The 17,127-nt window shown below is 39.9% G+C and overlaps 2 pseudogenes; both read right to left on the bottom strand.

Annotated features, from left to right (window-relative positions):
* Positions 1-928: 928 nt before the first annotated feature.
* On the bottom strand, positions 929-2,172 carry LOC147621632 (uncharacterized; annotated as a pseudogene).
* A 515-nt stretch (positions 2,173-2,687) lies between these two features.
* Positions 2,688-4,100, bottom strand: LOC147621631 (uncharacterized; annotated as a pseudogene).
* Between the last annotated feature and the right edge of the window lie 13,027 nt (positions 4,101-17,127).

The raw sequence follows: 17,127 nt of genomic DNA, 5'->3' as shown, positions 1-17,127 counted from the left end.
TATGTAGGTATGTATGTATATATATATAGTTTGTATGTTTGTATGTATGTATGTATGTATTTATATATGTATGTATGCATGTATGTATGTATATACATATATATATATATGTATGTATGTATGTATGTATGTATGTATGTATATGTGTGTGTGTGTGTATATATATATACATATATATATGTATTTATATATACATACGTACATACATACATACATACATACATATATACATATATATATATATACATTTCTTTGTGTGTGTGTGTGTGTGTGTGTGTATGTATGTATGTATGCATATGTATATACATATATACATATGTATATACAATATATATATATATATATATATATATATATATATATATATATATATATATATGTATGTATATACAAATATATATATATATATATATATTTGTATATTCACACACACACACACACATACATATATTTATTTATGTATGTATGTATACAAATATACATATATACATACGTACATGCATACATACATACATACATACATACATACATACATACCTATGTATGTATGTATGCATGTATGTATGCATATGTATATGTATATGTGTATGTGTATGTGTATGTGTATGTGTATGAGTATGTGTATGTTTATGTGTATGTGTATGTGTATGTGTATGTGTATGTATATGTATATGTATATGTATATGTATATGCATATAAATATGTATACGTTATAACAATAAAACCTCTTAGCTCGGACGTACAAAAAAAATGCAAGACTATAAAAAAACGTAACAGTGTTAGAAAAGCGTAAAAATTGGATTTCATTTCATTATAGGTGCAAATAAGTTTATACAAATGCTTCATAAGCAGTCTCCTATTCTAACATCTTCTTGGAGATCTGTTGCGCTAAGCATATCAATCTCCACATCTGAGACTTCCAGGTCTCTTAAAATGGCCACATCTTTGTGATCTCGTGTGCTTGGTCTTCTTCTATAGCCTCCTCCTCTTGGGGAATGATTTCTTCCTCCTGGACTAGCACATGCATCCCAGAGTCCACTTCAGATGAAACCTCCTCCTGTACATCCATGTCCTCAAATATTTGTCTGCTACTTGTAACACAAATAACCATTGTGGATCTTTCGGATCTGGTGTAAAAACAACCTGCTCACAATGTTCAGGGAGTACAAATGTGTCTCTTTCATCCATCCATAGCTTCGTGGAGTCTACTTGGAGCAAACCACTCTTGTCCCGCCTCAGTGTTGCGTTTCTTCCAGCAGTGACCACTCTGAACCACTTCACATCAAATAGAAAGTAGTCAAACCTCCTGAACGAGAGCTTTATGATATCTTGAATCACTCTGCAATACTCGAGCTGGCCATCCTATGCTGTGATGTCTCTTGCACTAGCTCTACTTTTTTGGAGAAAGTAGACCATCACGCCACTATCAAAAGTAGACCTATTCTCGTCAATGCGTGCGATCCAAAAATGTCGTCCATGAGACCATAGCACACCGTATTTGTGATACTGGACAACACATAAAACGAATTGTGTTGTGAGAGAGAGAAATCTGTATACGCACACACTCGTACTGTGCGTTGGGTGAAATGGTTACCTCCCAATCACACCCCTTTGCGAGTTCCTCCTCTTCTTTAGAGATAGCCTCACAGCTGCATCTAGCCATCTGCTTGTTGGAAAGGATGGAAGAGCTCGAAGATTATCCGGAAGAGGCAAAGATTGAGTTGAGCGATTCTTTCGAAACTGTGCTCTTTCCTGCGCATTTGCCTCCTTTGCAAGCTCATATCTCTCTAGCCACTTCTGCATGGGCTCCGAGTTAAGAATGCAAAACTTCATCTCCTTCTCTCTGAAGGCTGGATCCATTTTTCTTTGGGTCCCCTGACCTTGGGGTTCGTCTCACTGACAAGCCAAGTGTCAGTAGTATCGTCGCTCCATAAGCGAGGCATTTCTAGGTCTGACATGCCTAAAAACTCTGTTATGAACACCAAAGACTCTTGCATGAGCCACCCCATGTTGCCCTCTGGACGTGCTCTCTAACGAACAAACCATTTTAGTGTCTTCATGAACCGCTCTAAGAAGAACATCCATCGGCTGTGGACAGTTCCTGCTAGTGCAACCACATGAACTAGCAAATGCAACTGGAAGAATGCTCGTGGGAAAGAATTTTTCAACCATACAGACAGCCTATACTGCATTGAGTTTGGCAGCGTCTATGCTGTCTCTCCTTATCTCTTTAGATGAGATCCATCGTACCAAGGTACTGATCTTGTAAATGGTTGTTCGCTCGCACATCCTCCGATAGGCAGTCTTTCATAGCTACATGGAGCACAAGCTGCAGAAACTTATGCCAATCATGAGACTTGAGTCCTCCAAGATCGTCATTCCGTGTGAAGGCAGTCTTTAGACACCTCATGCACCCAGTAGGTGTGAGACTCTAAAATCACCTTCTTTACTTGTTGTTCTTCCAACTTGCGCAGTACCCATGGAGCCCTTGGTAGCGACACTATTCCGTTCGATTGCCCACAACTCTTGCATACGACCTTGCTCTTGCAAGTCATCCCTTTGTCCTTTGCTCTCCTTCTTTCCGATCAATGTCTTCCAGAGCATCTCTTCCACATTCTTGAAAATATGCATTGGGTCCAACAATAACTCACCCCAATAAGGGAGATCGTGGAAGATCGAGAGCCTTTTCATGCCTGCGAGAGTGGTGTCCCCGTCTCCTCATCCCACATTTGCTTCCAATCACTTTCTTTCCATTGTCGTTGTGCTTGTTGGTGGCCAATTAGCCCTTCACGCAAGGCATGTCCTTCAGGCAGATATCTGTGATGTACTAGGTACACGATTTTCCAAAGAGGCTTTGAGTAGCGTGCAACATCGAGTCGAGGTCCACATAAGGGACAAGCATTGTAACCCAAAATGGACAAGCCTGCACGAATAATGAACCAATTTATGACATTAAAAAATGAGTTATTGTGTACACATAGACCGACCAGGTTGGATGAAACGTAAAGGGTTGACTGATGTTACCTGAACATTCACCATATCCGAGCCAGTCATGCATCATCCACATAAGTATGCCTTGCACTCGTACCTCCCATCTTGTCAAAGGTTGTGTTTTGTCTCGCATAGTAATACCATCCCATAAAGTGCGTAGCTCTTCCACAAGCGGTGCCAGGTATACATCCATATTTTTGACCTTGTACTGGCACGATTAGGGCTAACAACAAATGACCCTTTTTTGTGGCCAGCCATGGCGGGATGTTATAGTTAACCAAACAGACAAGCCATGTGCTCCATGATGAGCTGCGTAGACCAAATGGATTTACACCATCCATCGCTAGGCCTAGACGTAGATTCCAAGGCTCTCCAGCAAACAAAGGCCACTTGTTGTCTATGTGTTTCCAAGCATCGGAATCGGTAGGCACTCGCATCACACCGTCTATGGATTTGCTCTTTGCATGCTATGACATTAATTGGGTTACGGATTTGCATCTGAATATGTTCTTGATTCTCGGGATGATAGGAAAGTGTCGAAGGGCTTTTGTTGGGGCTGCTTCGCCCACAAGGTCTTCCCTGAATCTTTTCGCTCCACACTTTGAACATATGTGCAGGTGCTCATACTCGTTGTTGCGAAAAAGGATGCAATCATTTGGACATGCATGAATCTTTGTGTAGTCCATGCCCATGGACTTTAAAAGCTTCTTAGTGTCCCCACGCGTCAGAGGCATGTCATTCCCACGCGTCGGAGGCATGTCATTCCCATCTGGCAAAAAATGATCTTTCAAAAGCCTACAAAGGATAAGTAATCTTTTCGTATTTAGAACTATAAAAACAAGTTTGACTATTTTGGTGCAGTAAAGAAACTTTCAAGTGCACTCTACTTGAACAGTTCAGAGACACTAGCATCCAACCATCCATAAAATGGATTGAAGATTGAGCATCGCGGGCGACGCACGTAGAACAGAGATCTTTGCGCCATTGTAGAGTGGCAAAGGAGGTAGTTTTTGCATGGTCTGCTCTTCTTTGTCGGCTTCTGATCGTGGAAATTCTGTCGTATACATGGAATCCACGTCATTGTGCCCACCATCGTGGTCCTCATCCATGTCGTAAAAAATGCATCCAACATTTCTCCCATGTGTTCATTCTCTGTCATGCTTGTCTTTCTACATTTATCTCCATCTTTGTCATCGCATCCCTAGCTGTCCTCTTCTGTCCACCACGAGATGTGGACGGCGCAATGTCATGTGGATCGGCTGGCCAAACCATGTGACTAGAAGCGTAGGTTTTGTAGTTGATCCAATGCAAACGGTCCATATTCTTGAACGTGTGCAGTACAAATCCATCGTTTACGAAAGATCTGATACTTGCATTGAGTGCAAGGACACGCCATGCTTTCTTCAGGATCCAAAGATGCCATCTGATATGCGTTTGGACCTCTCCCTCCATATCTGTCTCTCTTTACCTCTCTTCTATAATTTCTAGGTCTCTTCACTTGTCAAAAAAAAAACGGGCAGAGTCTCCTTTCCTTTGGGAAGACTTAAAAAAAAACCTACCACCCCTCCGAGGCACCCACATTGGTTTTAAGGCACGTGATTTAAAATAAAAACAAGAAGCCACCCACTTCGGGCACCCACAGGGTTTTAAGGTGCCATATAACAAAAACCATTTCTGTCTCTCTCTCGCTCACTCTCTCTCTCTCTCTAATGATACATACATACATACGTATGCATATAAGTATGTATGTGTATGTGTTAACGTATTTTAGGTATGTATGTATGTGTGTATGTAAGTTTACATATTTTACGTATGTATGTATGTATTTTGAGCCATAGGTATGTATGTATGTATGTAGACATGCACATATACATGTATGTATGTATCTATGTATATACGTATGTATGTATGTATGTATGTAGATGTAGGTATCCATGTATGTATGTATTTATGTACGTATGTATGTATGTATCTATGTAAGTATGTATTTATATATGTATTTATGTATGTATGTATCTATGTATGTATCTATGTAAGTATGTATTTTATGAATGTAGGTATGTATCTATGTATATATTTTATGTATGTAAGTATGTATCTATGTATGTATGTGCATGTGTACATGTGTATGTATGTGCATGTGTACATGTGTATGTGAATGTGTATGTTTCCATGTATATGTGAATGTGTATGTGAGTGAATGTGGGTACATATATGTCCACATGTCTGTGTGCATGTGAATGAGTATGTGTGCATGTATATGTGAATGGGTATATGGATGTGAATATGTGAGTATATGTGTATGTGAGTATGTAAGTATATGTTTATGTGCATGTGAATGTGTGTATGTGTATGTGCATGTGTGTATGTGTATGTGAATGTGCATGTATGATCATATAAATTTAATTAATTGTATTAAAAATTTAAAATTAAGACAACATAATCTTAAATTATTCAATTCAAAATAATAAACTAAATGTTTCAAAAGAAAACCCTAAATTTGATTTATGAAAATTTTAATTTAACATAATCCTAAGTTTAATTTTAAAAACCCTAATTTTAAACCTAATTAAAAAACCTTAATCTTAAACCCTGGAGAGAGAGAGAGAGGAGAAGGAAGAGACAAATAAGAGAAAGAGAGAGAGAACGAAGAGAGAAAGAAGAGGGAGAGAGAGACCAAGGAGAGAGAAGAGAAAGAGAGAGAGAGAGAGAGAGAGAGAGAGAGGGGTGCTCATGTGAGAGAGTGAAGGGAAGGAGAGAGGGGCAGGAGAGCAGGGCACCAACCTGCTGTTTTGACTTCCTTGCTGTTTCGACTTCTTTGCGCGCGTTCTCAAGAATGAGGATGTGCGCGGCCAAAAATTTTCTTTTCCTCCCCAGAAGAGCATTGGTAATATCATCAGTATTTGCGTCTATATTACATCACGAGTGACCACATTCACCTCTTCAATCTTGACACTAGAGGACGGTTTCTTGTCATCACTTATGGGTGTCTTGCCCTTAGCATTCCTTTGCTCCTTTTTCCACACACGGCATTGTTTTCTAACATGCCCTTTCTTACCACAATGATAGCACTCCACATTTTTACGTGAACGGGATTTGCTACGAGAATTACCACGTTCTTGAGACTTCCCCCTCGACCTTGCCCTACCACGTTGGACATTGAGGGTGGTGCCACCACTAGCATGTTCCATGCTCTTGCGGTTGGTTTCCTCGGACAACAAACTACCACCACGCTGTCAAACTTTAATGTACCTTCCGGTGCCGAGTTACTTATGGAAATCCCGAATGTGTCCCAAGAGGGAGGTAAAGAATACAAGAGGAATATAGCCCTCACCAAACAATAACTTTTGGGACAATAATTGCGAATAGATTTGGTTGAACTCATTCAAATGACTAGCAATTGAAGCATTCTCGCTACTACAACTCCAAGGAACACCGACGCTGCTGTTATCGATGATTTCATACGGCATCGGTAGGCGTTGTGCCCGAGAGGATGAGTATCTATACATTTTGCAAGAGGCACATATGGGCGTAGCCGGTGGTCACTTCTCAGGAGACTTAACTGCGCGAAAGATCTTACAATCAGGGTATTGGTGGCCCACTATGTTCCAAGATGCATCACTCTTTGTGAAGGGTTGCGATGAATGCCAACGATACAAGAAACCCCAAAGGAAAGATCAGATGCCCCTACATCCAATCAAAGTAAACCAACCATTTGAAAAGTGGGGTTTAGACTTTGTAGGTCCGATTAGCCCAGCGGCTCGAAACACACAATCTCGCTATATTATTGTGGCCACTGACTATATGACCAAATGGGCTGAAGCGAAAGCGACACGTAAGGCAGATGCAAGGACAACAGCCAAGTTCCTCTTTGAAAATAAAATCACACGCTTCGGTTGTCCTTTTGAACTTGTGAGCGACAATGGGACGCATTTTATAAATGAGGTGATTAAGGAGCTCACAACAAATTTCATGATATCCCATCATAAATCTACTCCTTACTATCCGCAAGCGAATGGCCAAGCCGAGAGTACCAACAAGACCTTAATCTCTGTTTTGACAAAGACAGTTGAAGCTCATCGCACGGATTGGGATCTAAAGCTTACAATAGCTTTATGGGCCTATCGTACTGCGTACAAAGTGGCTATTAATTGCACACCATTCAAAATGGTATATGGCCAAGAAGCAGTCATGCCGTGGGAATTTGTCATTCCAAGTCTTCGTGTTGCTACTCAAGAGGGTTGGGATGGTAATCCCTTAGCAGAGCGTCTGTATATCCTTGAGCGGCTAAACGAAGAAAGACAATTGGCTGTGTACAATGCCCTTGTGGAGAAGGATAGAAGGAAAAAATGGTTTGATCGCCACCTAAAGGACAAGGACATCAAGGTTGGGGATAAAGTCCTGATGTATGGAGTGCGAAATGAAAAGAAGAAGCTCAAATATGCTGGTACGGGACCGTATAGAGTATGTGAAATTACCCCGCAAGGTACCATCAGAGTGGAGACTCTCGACGGAGTTGAAACCATTGGATTCCTTAATGGGAGTAAATTCAAAAGATACTATGACCCCCTAAGCCAAGAGGAGTTATATGCAATCCATCAAAAGAAGGCAGCTAAAGAACAAGCTGAGCTTAAGAAAATACAAGCGAGAGTTGAAGCCAAAGAACGTCAACAGCGTGCTAGGCGACAACGAGAAGCCAACTTGGGAATTACACAAGTATTTTTCGAGGAGGCAGAGGAGGATGCACTGGAATCTGACTCGCCTCTAAGATACCCAATTGAGTTACAGAGTCCTTACGGGGAGGTGCTGTATAACGCATTATTAGATACAGGAGCTCAACACAATTTGCTATCATATGGCGTGTGGTGTCAACTTGGAAAACCTTTATCCAAGAGCGCTATCCAAGTTCAAGGAATCAACAAGAAGAAAACCCCTGTCTCAGGAATTCTGCACACTCCGGTTGCCTATGACAAGGGGACCGTAATTCAAAGCTTTTTGGTTATGCCTGCTGGTACTATGGAAGGCACTGTAAACTTAGGGCGCAAATGGATGATGGCCACCAAGTGCAATATCGATTGGGCAACTAGACGAGTCACAATGCAAGAACCAACACTAGGTCTGACCGCTCAAAATCCCGCTCCTAACCCATCAACCCTGGACAAAATGTTAGATAATGAAAGATCACAAAATCCAGTGGCAAAACCATCTTTAATTGTTTGCCACCCCTCTAACGCTTCAACGCCAAGAGTGGAAACAGGCAAGGTGGTCTCTAAGGTTCCTCTTACTATGCCAAAGAGTATATACAAATGGGTCCCAAAAGCTTCGTTAACAGCTACTTCCCCTGCTCAATCTCGTTCAGACAAGAAGCCTCGTAGAAGGAAAGCAGCTACCCACCCGAGAAAGGGCAATGTAACATCGCGATGGATCCCTAAAAAATTATTAATAGCCCAAGGGTACTACGAGGGGAATGACCAGATTTGGGTCCCTAAACATAAGCTGAATCCCTCTACATCACCTATAAAACCTTGCAAACCAATTGTTGCCACCCCAATGACAATTCAAGACCGTGGTAAGGGAAAGGTAACAGAGTGCTCCACACCACTTCTTCCAGAGTTAGTTTGGATTCCCAAACGATATTGATCATTACCACCTAGCTCAGGAAGGGGGGAGCCACATGAAGCTTCTAGCTCCTCATGCCAGGCACACACTCATATAGAAGTTTCTACATGCTCTACACCTACTCTTGTCAACACCCAACAAAAAACCGAGGAGTCTACGTCCCCCCTTGTAATAGTATCGTCGGAAACCATTTCCTCCATTCGTCAATGGGAGCATACACTACCATCGCTGCAATTGGATGTGGCCACAAGGGTCATAAAAAGCTATCTGCCCACATCACAACCTATGACCCGCTGGACAAATTGGTTCCAAGAGGCTGCAACATCATTGCAAATAATATGATCTACCCAAGGAAAGGGGGAGCATGTACTCACGCTCGACATTCTAATACTTCCTCCTTAACCTTCTCCCCTGACCATGTAATTGCCAAATTCAAGGGGATGTATATATATAGCTTCATACATTTAAAAAAAACAAGGAAAAGAAAAATAAAAAATAGTAAAAAGAGCAAGAGCACAAAAAAAAGGATAAATATCCGTATACAATCAAGAACTAGATTGACCTGTCACAAACCTACTGATGCTATATCTGTGTTTGCAGATATGGTAGATGCACGATCATCATACACTTCATCCACTCCCACCTTTGGTGAGAGGTATCATCTGTACCTTTCTCAGATATTTCACATGTGCTATCCTGTAATTGAAACTGAATGGGATCATATAGATGTACTAGCCAGAGAGGAAAATGTTGAGGAATTAAAGGCTAATTCGCCTATTGACCATGACTGACCCCTACTCCGTAGAGGAAATATCCCCGATAGCCCAATGCTTTCCTTTTCCACAAGATGACTATCCTCGCATGGTTACATTCTTGATGAGTTTATGTGGATGGGAAAATGAAAAGGAAATATCTGACAATGATGAATGGACGGATGAAACTCATGGAACTACTGAGGTTGACTTTATTTATTTGGATGATGTGGATAGAGGCTTAGCCTTAGGGCTAGAGCCAGGACTCTACAACATCCTCTTACCGTATCCTCAGTAGCAGTGTGGTGACTGGTAGGTAGATTAATGTTTTCAATTTTTTTCTAGTTTGGATTCCTTAAACGAGTCTTTAATTTTTCACACTGATGTGCCTCTCGAGGTATAGTGCTTGTTAGTTGATTGTACAGGTGGAAAAGTTTGAGGTGGGTTCGCTTTCAAGTCTTGAGACTGCCGCAAAGTTCATCAAAATATATCTACATCAAATTGCAAGCTGTCTCGTCAAATCAAGGAGATCTCCAAAATACAGGTGTAATTCTTCCATACCCACTCTCTTCCGTTTTTTCTGTTCAATTAATTGCATTAACTATAATGCATGACCACATGGAAATTGTCAATGTAATACTTAGTTTGTGAAGTTGCTTGACGTGCTAGTGTAAATCATTAATGAGCTTAACCTTATTGGATATATTCCTGAGAATGCATAACGTCTTTAGTTAACCTTGGAATACGATTGTCTAAGGTCTAGGGTCAAACCATCTTAATGTTTGACACCTGGCCATGTGTGTGTTGACCTCTAGGACATAGCTTTTATCCCTTTGTCGAAAGGATGCAAGACAAATTATAGTTCAGGAGCGAAGATCAAAAGAAATTATATCAGTAAATAAATCTTTAGCAAAGGCTAAAAAAGAAGTTAAGGCTAGAAAAGCCAGGCTTCGTAATTGCTCCACCTCCGTAAAAAAAGAAGCCTACAATAAATGGCAATAAAAGTCTATGATGTGCTTTAATGTTGGCCTATCGCCTTATTAATACTTGGCAGGCAAGGAGTATTCTACTCCACACCGATGCCTTGGTTAATAGGGGGTAGCCTTGCCTAAAGTGAGCTAATAGATTCCTGGATAATGCCTTGTGTTAAACATGGTACCAGGATCGATGTTAGTTTTGCCTTAGGAAGGTCGCCATTGTGTATAAAAATTGTCACGTGCATAAAGAAATAAAGGCAAAAGGCTCCTGTAACTCTGATGTTTCTTGTGTCCCTAGGCTCGTGGTATTAACTTGTTCTTAGAGTAGACACAGTGTGGTCATCTGTTTATTTATTAAGCTTGGTTATTTTCCTTGACTTAAGTCAGTTATAAACCTTGATTAACCTTCGACACCTTGCTAACTCTTGATTTACTTTCAATAATTTTAAACTCCTGTTAATTTGCTACACTAGCTCATTCATGTGACCCCTTAAACTAAGTTCTCATAGCAACATCCATTGTGGTCTAACATGCTTGAATTTATTACATTTTAAATCTTTTAGATTCCAGCAAACTTTCACTCTACTTCCCTGTTTTGCAGACGGTCTACCACAACAAACCCTATCGAGCTTACCATACCATAGCTTCTGAGGACGGAATCTACATCAGGAAAGGGGGCATGTTAACCTATGACGGACATTGAGACGTACTATTTTTATGTCATGTAATTAATTTAAGTATTCTGAGTCATGGGCCGGGCTTGTCGGCACTATATGTAAAGGATAAAGGGATTGGGTGATCGCCGATGAGAGGCGCACCTTGAATATCAGTAGGATAAGGGTTAGGATCGGTCGACCATGTATGGGCGCCCATGTGTGAACGGCCAAGTCACCTATAAGAGTCAAATGTAACCCTAAAACCCTCATTCTCTATGTGTTGAATACAAAGTGTGCTCTTGCCTTATCTTCTCATTCCCCTTCTCCTGCGTATGTGAGAGGGAGAGAGAGAGAGAGAGAGAGAAAGAGTGATCGAGCACTGTGTGGCGGCACGACGGCGGCGAGGTGGTAGAGCGGCGAGACGGCGGCTCCTTCTTCACTGCGATGCAAGAATCCTTCACGGCGACGGTTTGAGCGGTGAGTGACACACCTTTGCTTTCTGTTTGAGCTTGCTAGGTTTCTGGTTGTGTGCTTGTTGCAGCCATTCGTGGCTCGCATACGGTGTTTGGCAAGTCCCTAGCTCCGACTCGTGCGGTAAAAGCGCACACTAAGTTTAGTCTCCAACCTCTTAAAACTGCTCTCCAAAAATGGCTATCAAACTTTCTATCCCGATCAGAAACAATGTTTGTGGGAAGGCCATTTAATCGATCGATGTTCTCTTCGAACAACCTTGCCAATTCTGTTGTTTTAACCTCAGTGGAGGTAGGGATAACAAGCCATTTTGGTCAACTTATCCACAATCACCCAAACAGAGTCATGCCCATTCTGTGTGTCATGGATAATCTTATTATAAAATCTGAAACTCAGCCGTGTAAGCTTCACGTGTCTTCTTTCAATCAACACACTTAAGGAAAGATATTATGATAGAAATTAGAGAGTTCTTGATAGTTAATGTAAGAAAAATAGAGTGAGACCGACACGAAAATGACCCGAACGGCCGGGCCCCTTCACAGGAATATTATTCCTCCAGACTTTTACAAGTGTATGGGCTGATTTTTCAGCATGGAAAACACTACCAAACAAGTCATACAAAATTCAATGGTTTCCCCTCGTTTGCGCACATATGTACACAAGAGTTGGGAAAACTCACCCGTCTCTGTGCTACCCCAAAGGCCTACCAATGGGTCACACAACCGGTTATCCTCTCGGCACATTGTAGGTGCTCGAGTGTAGCTCCAAGTGCTGAAATTTTCAGCAGCCGTTCGCTAACCTTCCTTCCACGCGTTGTAGGCGTAGATGGAAGAGTCTTTCACAACCTCCTCCTCTTCCACATGTTGTAATCGTAGAAAAGGCCTTCATTTCTTGTTGACAAGAAGCTTGCGCCCTTCCCTTGCTCGTTGAAGTGCCGCGAGAAGAGTCAATGCTGAAAATGGCCAATTCGCCTTCTTTGTCGTGCTAATCCGCCGAGGAATGCTTCCGAATGGCGTCTTTCTCACGTGAAGGAAGAATTGAAGAGGTTTTTCGCGAATGAAAACTTTAGAGAAGCAAATTCCTCGCGACTCGAGAGAAGGGTTTTGGCGATAAAAGGGCAGAGTTTTGGCGAGCATGCCGGTGAGGGAGGAGTAGAGCGGGCGGCGAGAGGGCGTCAGCGTGCGTAGAGCCGTCTCATATGTCTTCTTATGAATGAGGTAGCCCCTCTTTATATAGGCTTGGCCATGCATGGCCAAGTCTAGTTAAGTCACCTGAAAAGCTTCCAGATAGGGGTTCATTCATTGTGGATCTCTTGGAGATGCCTTCATGTCGGAAAGGCTTCTTTCTTTTCAATATCCACTTCATATCTCGAGCCTCCGCATTGAGTGCTGACTCCATACAATCTTTCAACGTGTCTTTTCATGAGATATGCATCAAAGGAGCTAAAAGTGGATTCAAACCTCCTTCAAACTTGCGGATAACTTCTTTGTCATTGAGGTCGTGTAAGATTCCTCCCCAGCCTCTCAAAATGTCCAGCATCTTCTCCTGTAATCAATACCCTCTTCAGAAATATAAAAAATCTTATCTCTGCCTGTTTTGACTTAGAGAGAGAAAATATTCTAGAGAGAGAATATTCAGATTTTGAATATTTTTAGATAGAAAAATTTCTCATATTATTAAAATAAATTCCCCTAAAACAGAAATTCAGAAAGAACTTTCCAATGTATAATTGGAATTAATTGGAAATGGGTATAAAGGACCTTAGCCTAAGGGTCTAGATTTTCAGAAACCTTAGATTATGGTCCAATTAAGGTTCTTATCTCCATGTGTGGGGAGGAGATAAATCCAATTTTGTAAAAAAAGATACCCAAAAATGAGTAAATGCTCACATAAGGTGAAGAGTTGAATATGTACAAGGTTTATTAATAAGAAACTATGAGTAATTTTAATAATATGAGATATTTTGGGTATAATGATTCCATTTTGACACATATGTAAGGAAGGGGAGTCCCTTCAATTCTCACATAAGGTGAAGAGTTGAATATGTACAAGGTTTATTAATAAGAAACTATGAGCAATATTAAAAATATGAGATATTTTGAGTGTAATGATTCCATTTTTGACACATATGTAAGGAAGGGGAGGGCCTTCAATGAGGTGCCTACTTCACATGGGCAAATTGAGTTTTTTATCATAAAAAATTGAGATATTTCATCTCTCCTCTCTCCTCATTCAAGTCTAGTTCCAAAAAGTTAGCTTAACTGACCTAAAAATGGTCAAAAATTGACCAAACTGACTTGGAAAATTCTAGAATCAGTTTGTTTGGTTAGGAGCTCAATTTTTCCTATAAATAGAAGCCTCCCCCTTGTTGAAAATATATAGTCTTTAAGGCATTGTTACTCTATTTCACCCAAGCCAAGAACTCTAAATTTATTAATAATTTATTAGTTTTTGACATTTCCCTCTTCCAAAGATTGGTTGGCCACTCTTGTCCAAACAAGAGTTGAACCCTCAAACCATCAAGCCAAAGGAAAGCTTTCAAAGTCATTAGTAAGTTGGTGATTCTTCTTTTCACTTATTTTATGATTTTTATGGCTTTAATGATTCTTATGTTTTATGTCTTCTCTAAAAATGTTATACCTCATTACAAAAAGGTATTTCCCTCACTTTTCTAACAAAACCAACCATTCTCTATCCTAGGTGAATGGTTAATTGATTAATGTCAAGTTTTTATAATGATTATTTTATTATAAAAGTGTTACTTTTAGCATAATTGAATTTCATGCATAGAGGTATGCGTAAAAGATGAATATTTTATTATAAAAGTGTTACTTTTAGCATAATTGAATTTCATGCATAGAGGTATGCATAAAAGATGAATATTTTATTATAAAAGTGTTACTTTTAGCATATTGAATTTCATGCATAGAGGTATGAAAAAAATGATTATTTTATTGAAAAACTATTAAAAAAATATATAATTATTTTATTATAAAAATATTACTTTTATCATATTGAATTTCGTGCATAGAGGTGAAAAAAATAAATAAATTATTATTTTATTATAAAAATGTTACCAAAAAATGATTATTTTATTGTAAAAGTGTTACTTTTATCACATTTGAATTTTATGCATAAGAAGATGCATAAAAGATTGATTTTAATTCAAAAGTGTCATTCTCATCTAAATTGAATTTATGCATAGAAAGATGCATAAAAGATTGAATTTTAATTCAAAGTGTCATTCTCATTTAAAATGAATTTATGCATAGGAAGATGCATAAAAGATTGATTTTTATTTCGAAAGTGTTAGTCTCCTTAAATGGAATTTATGCATAATTGGATGCGTAAAGAAATCTTATATCAATATAAGAATTTCCTTGTATTCTATAAATAGATATGGGAAGGGATAGGATGTGATAAGAGATGTTTGAGATGTGATAAGATGTGATAAGATGTACATGAGAAGAGTTAGGATGTGATAAGATGAGTTAGAATGTGATAAGAGGTGTATGAGATGTGATGAGATGTGATAAGGTATTTATGGGATGAGTTAGGCTGTGATAAGATGAGTTAAGATGTGATAAGATACATATGGGATGAGTTAGGATGTGATAAGATGAGTTAAGATGTGTATGGGATGAGGTAAGAAGTGTATGTGATGGGATAAGATGTATATGAGATGAGTTAGGATGTGATAAGATGAGTTAGGATGTGATAAGAGATGTATGAGATGTGATAAGATGCATATGAGATGAGTTAGGATGTGATAAGATGGGTTAAGATGTGATAAGATGTGTATGGGATGAGGTAAGAAGTGTATGTGATGGGATAAGATGTATATGGGTTGAGTGACGTAAAAGAATAGATGTGAAGGCGTATGGGGTTATATGAATGGGAATGTGGAAATGGATGTATGCATATGGATGGAAATGTGGAAATGGATGTATGTATGTGGATGTATAGATGTGGATGTATACATGGAGATGTGGATGTATGCATGTAGATGTAGACGTATGGATGAAAATGTGGATGTGGATGTATACATGGAAATGTGGATGTATGCATGTAGATGTAGATGTATGGATGTGAATGAGAATGTAGATGTGGATGTATACATGGAGATGTGGTTGTATACATGTAGATGTAGATGTATGGATGTGAATGTGAATGTGGATGTGGATGTATACATGGAAATGTGGATGTATGCATGTAGATGTAGATGTATGGATGTGAATGAGAATCTAGATGTGGATGTATACATGGAGATGTGGATGTATGCATGTAGATGTAGATGTATGGATGTGAATGAGAATGTGGATGTGGATATATACATGGAGATGTATCACAGTTTGTCTTGAGTGTGGATGTATGCATGTAGATATAGATGTGTGAATGCCATTGTGGATGTATGTATGTGTATGTGGGATTGGATGTATGATGTGGATGTATGAACATGGAGGTGTATGTAGAATACTAAATGTGAATGTGTATTGGGAAATAATGTGTTATCGATATGAGTGAATGGATGAGAATGAGTACACATATGAATGGAAAATAGAATAAGTAATGTGGACTGAGGAGGGATAATGTGGAAAGACGAGAGTCGATGTATTTTGTGACACCTGTTTGTAAATGACTGTTTTATGTCAAGAATGCTGGGGAAGCATTTTGACCGTCTTGTGGATTAAGGTCATGGAGACCTAACTGATAAAGTTGCAACTGACAATGGAGGATGTCTCGCGTAGCAAGGTCGATCGAGGTCTTGACCAGCCTTGGTTCGATTTAAATGGTAAGCTTCCGGTACGGTGGATGAGGCACCAAGGAAGCGGCCTATGAGTGAAGCGCTAGGTCACCTGCAAAGGATCCTAGAGGGTGCTGACCATACGGTGCTCGGGCTCTGGGTCGCCGAAGATACCCACACGTGCGTCGTGGAAGATATTGGAATAAAGAATAAGAATTGTTTTCTGAAACCGGGCATGGATCTGGTTGATTGACCTTGCTGGTCCTCAACGGATGAGTCCATGGCTCTTTTATATGGATCTGTGGGTTGATATTGTTGATCTTCCACAGAGATTCCATTCTATTATATGAATATATTGCCGGTTACTATGAGCTAGGAACTATGGAAAAGGCCCCTGAGTGAACAGGTGGTGAACGTTCTGGTTGCCAATGTTGCCATAAGTATACCGATGAATGAATGACTGGAAATAAGGACCCAACCAGAGACTTTGAGGATTGTCATCAGTGACATAATGGTTTCATTAAAGGATTGTTTTAAAGTTAGTTGATGCTAAGAAAAAGGCAATTTCATATTGGGTGTGTAAGTGGTGTGACTAGTTTTATGTTTGCATGAACTTCCGGCTAGGGGGCCTTGGAACTCTTTTCCTTGGTACTCGGGACAAAACCTAACCAAATTCTTAATTGGATCCCATCACTACATTGGTTTTGCTAACCCATGGGACTGGATGGGGTTAGGCTGGACTGATGGATCCGTAAATCGAGACTCAATTTCTGTTATTACGATAGATAAAGTAAATCCCGGATAGTAATTGTTCTATGGATAGGAATCAACGGCTGTGCCTCTTGATGGGGAAAAAAGCGTTGATCCCAATGATCCAAGTGCAAGTTTCTTCCTTAATCCAATCGAGTGTCTTTATA

Source organism: Cibotium barometz, chromosome 30, assembly GCF_041138505.1.
Source record: "Cibotium barometz isolate CiBa-2024 chromosome 30, ASM4113850v1, whole genome shotgun sequence".
In the NCBI taxonomy this organism is placed as follows: Eukaryota; Viridiplantae; Streptophyta; class Polypodiopsida; order Cyatheales; family Cibotiaceae; genus Cibotium; species Cibotium barometz.
Note: the sequence above shows the minus strand (reverse complement) of the source record. Positions and strands in the feature narration are given on the sequence as shown.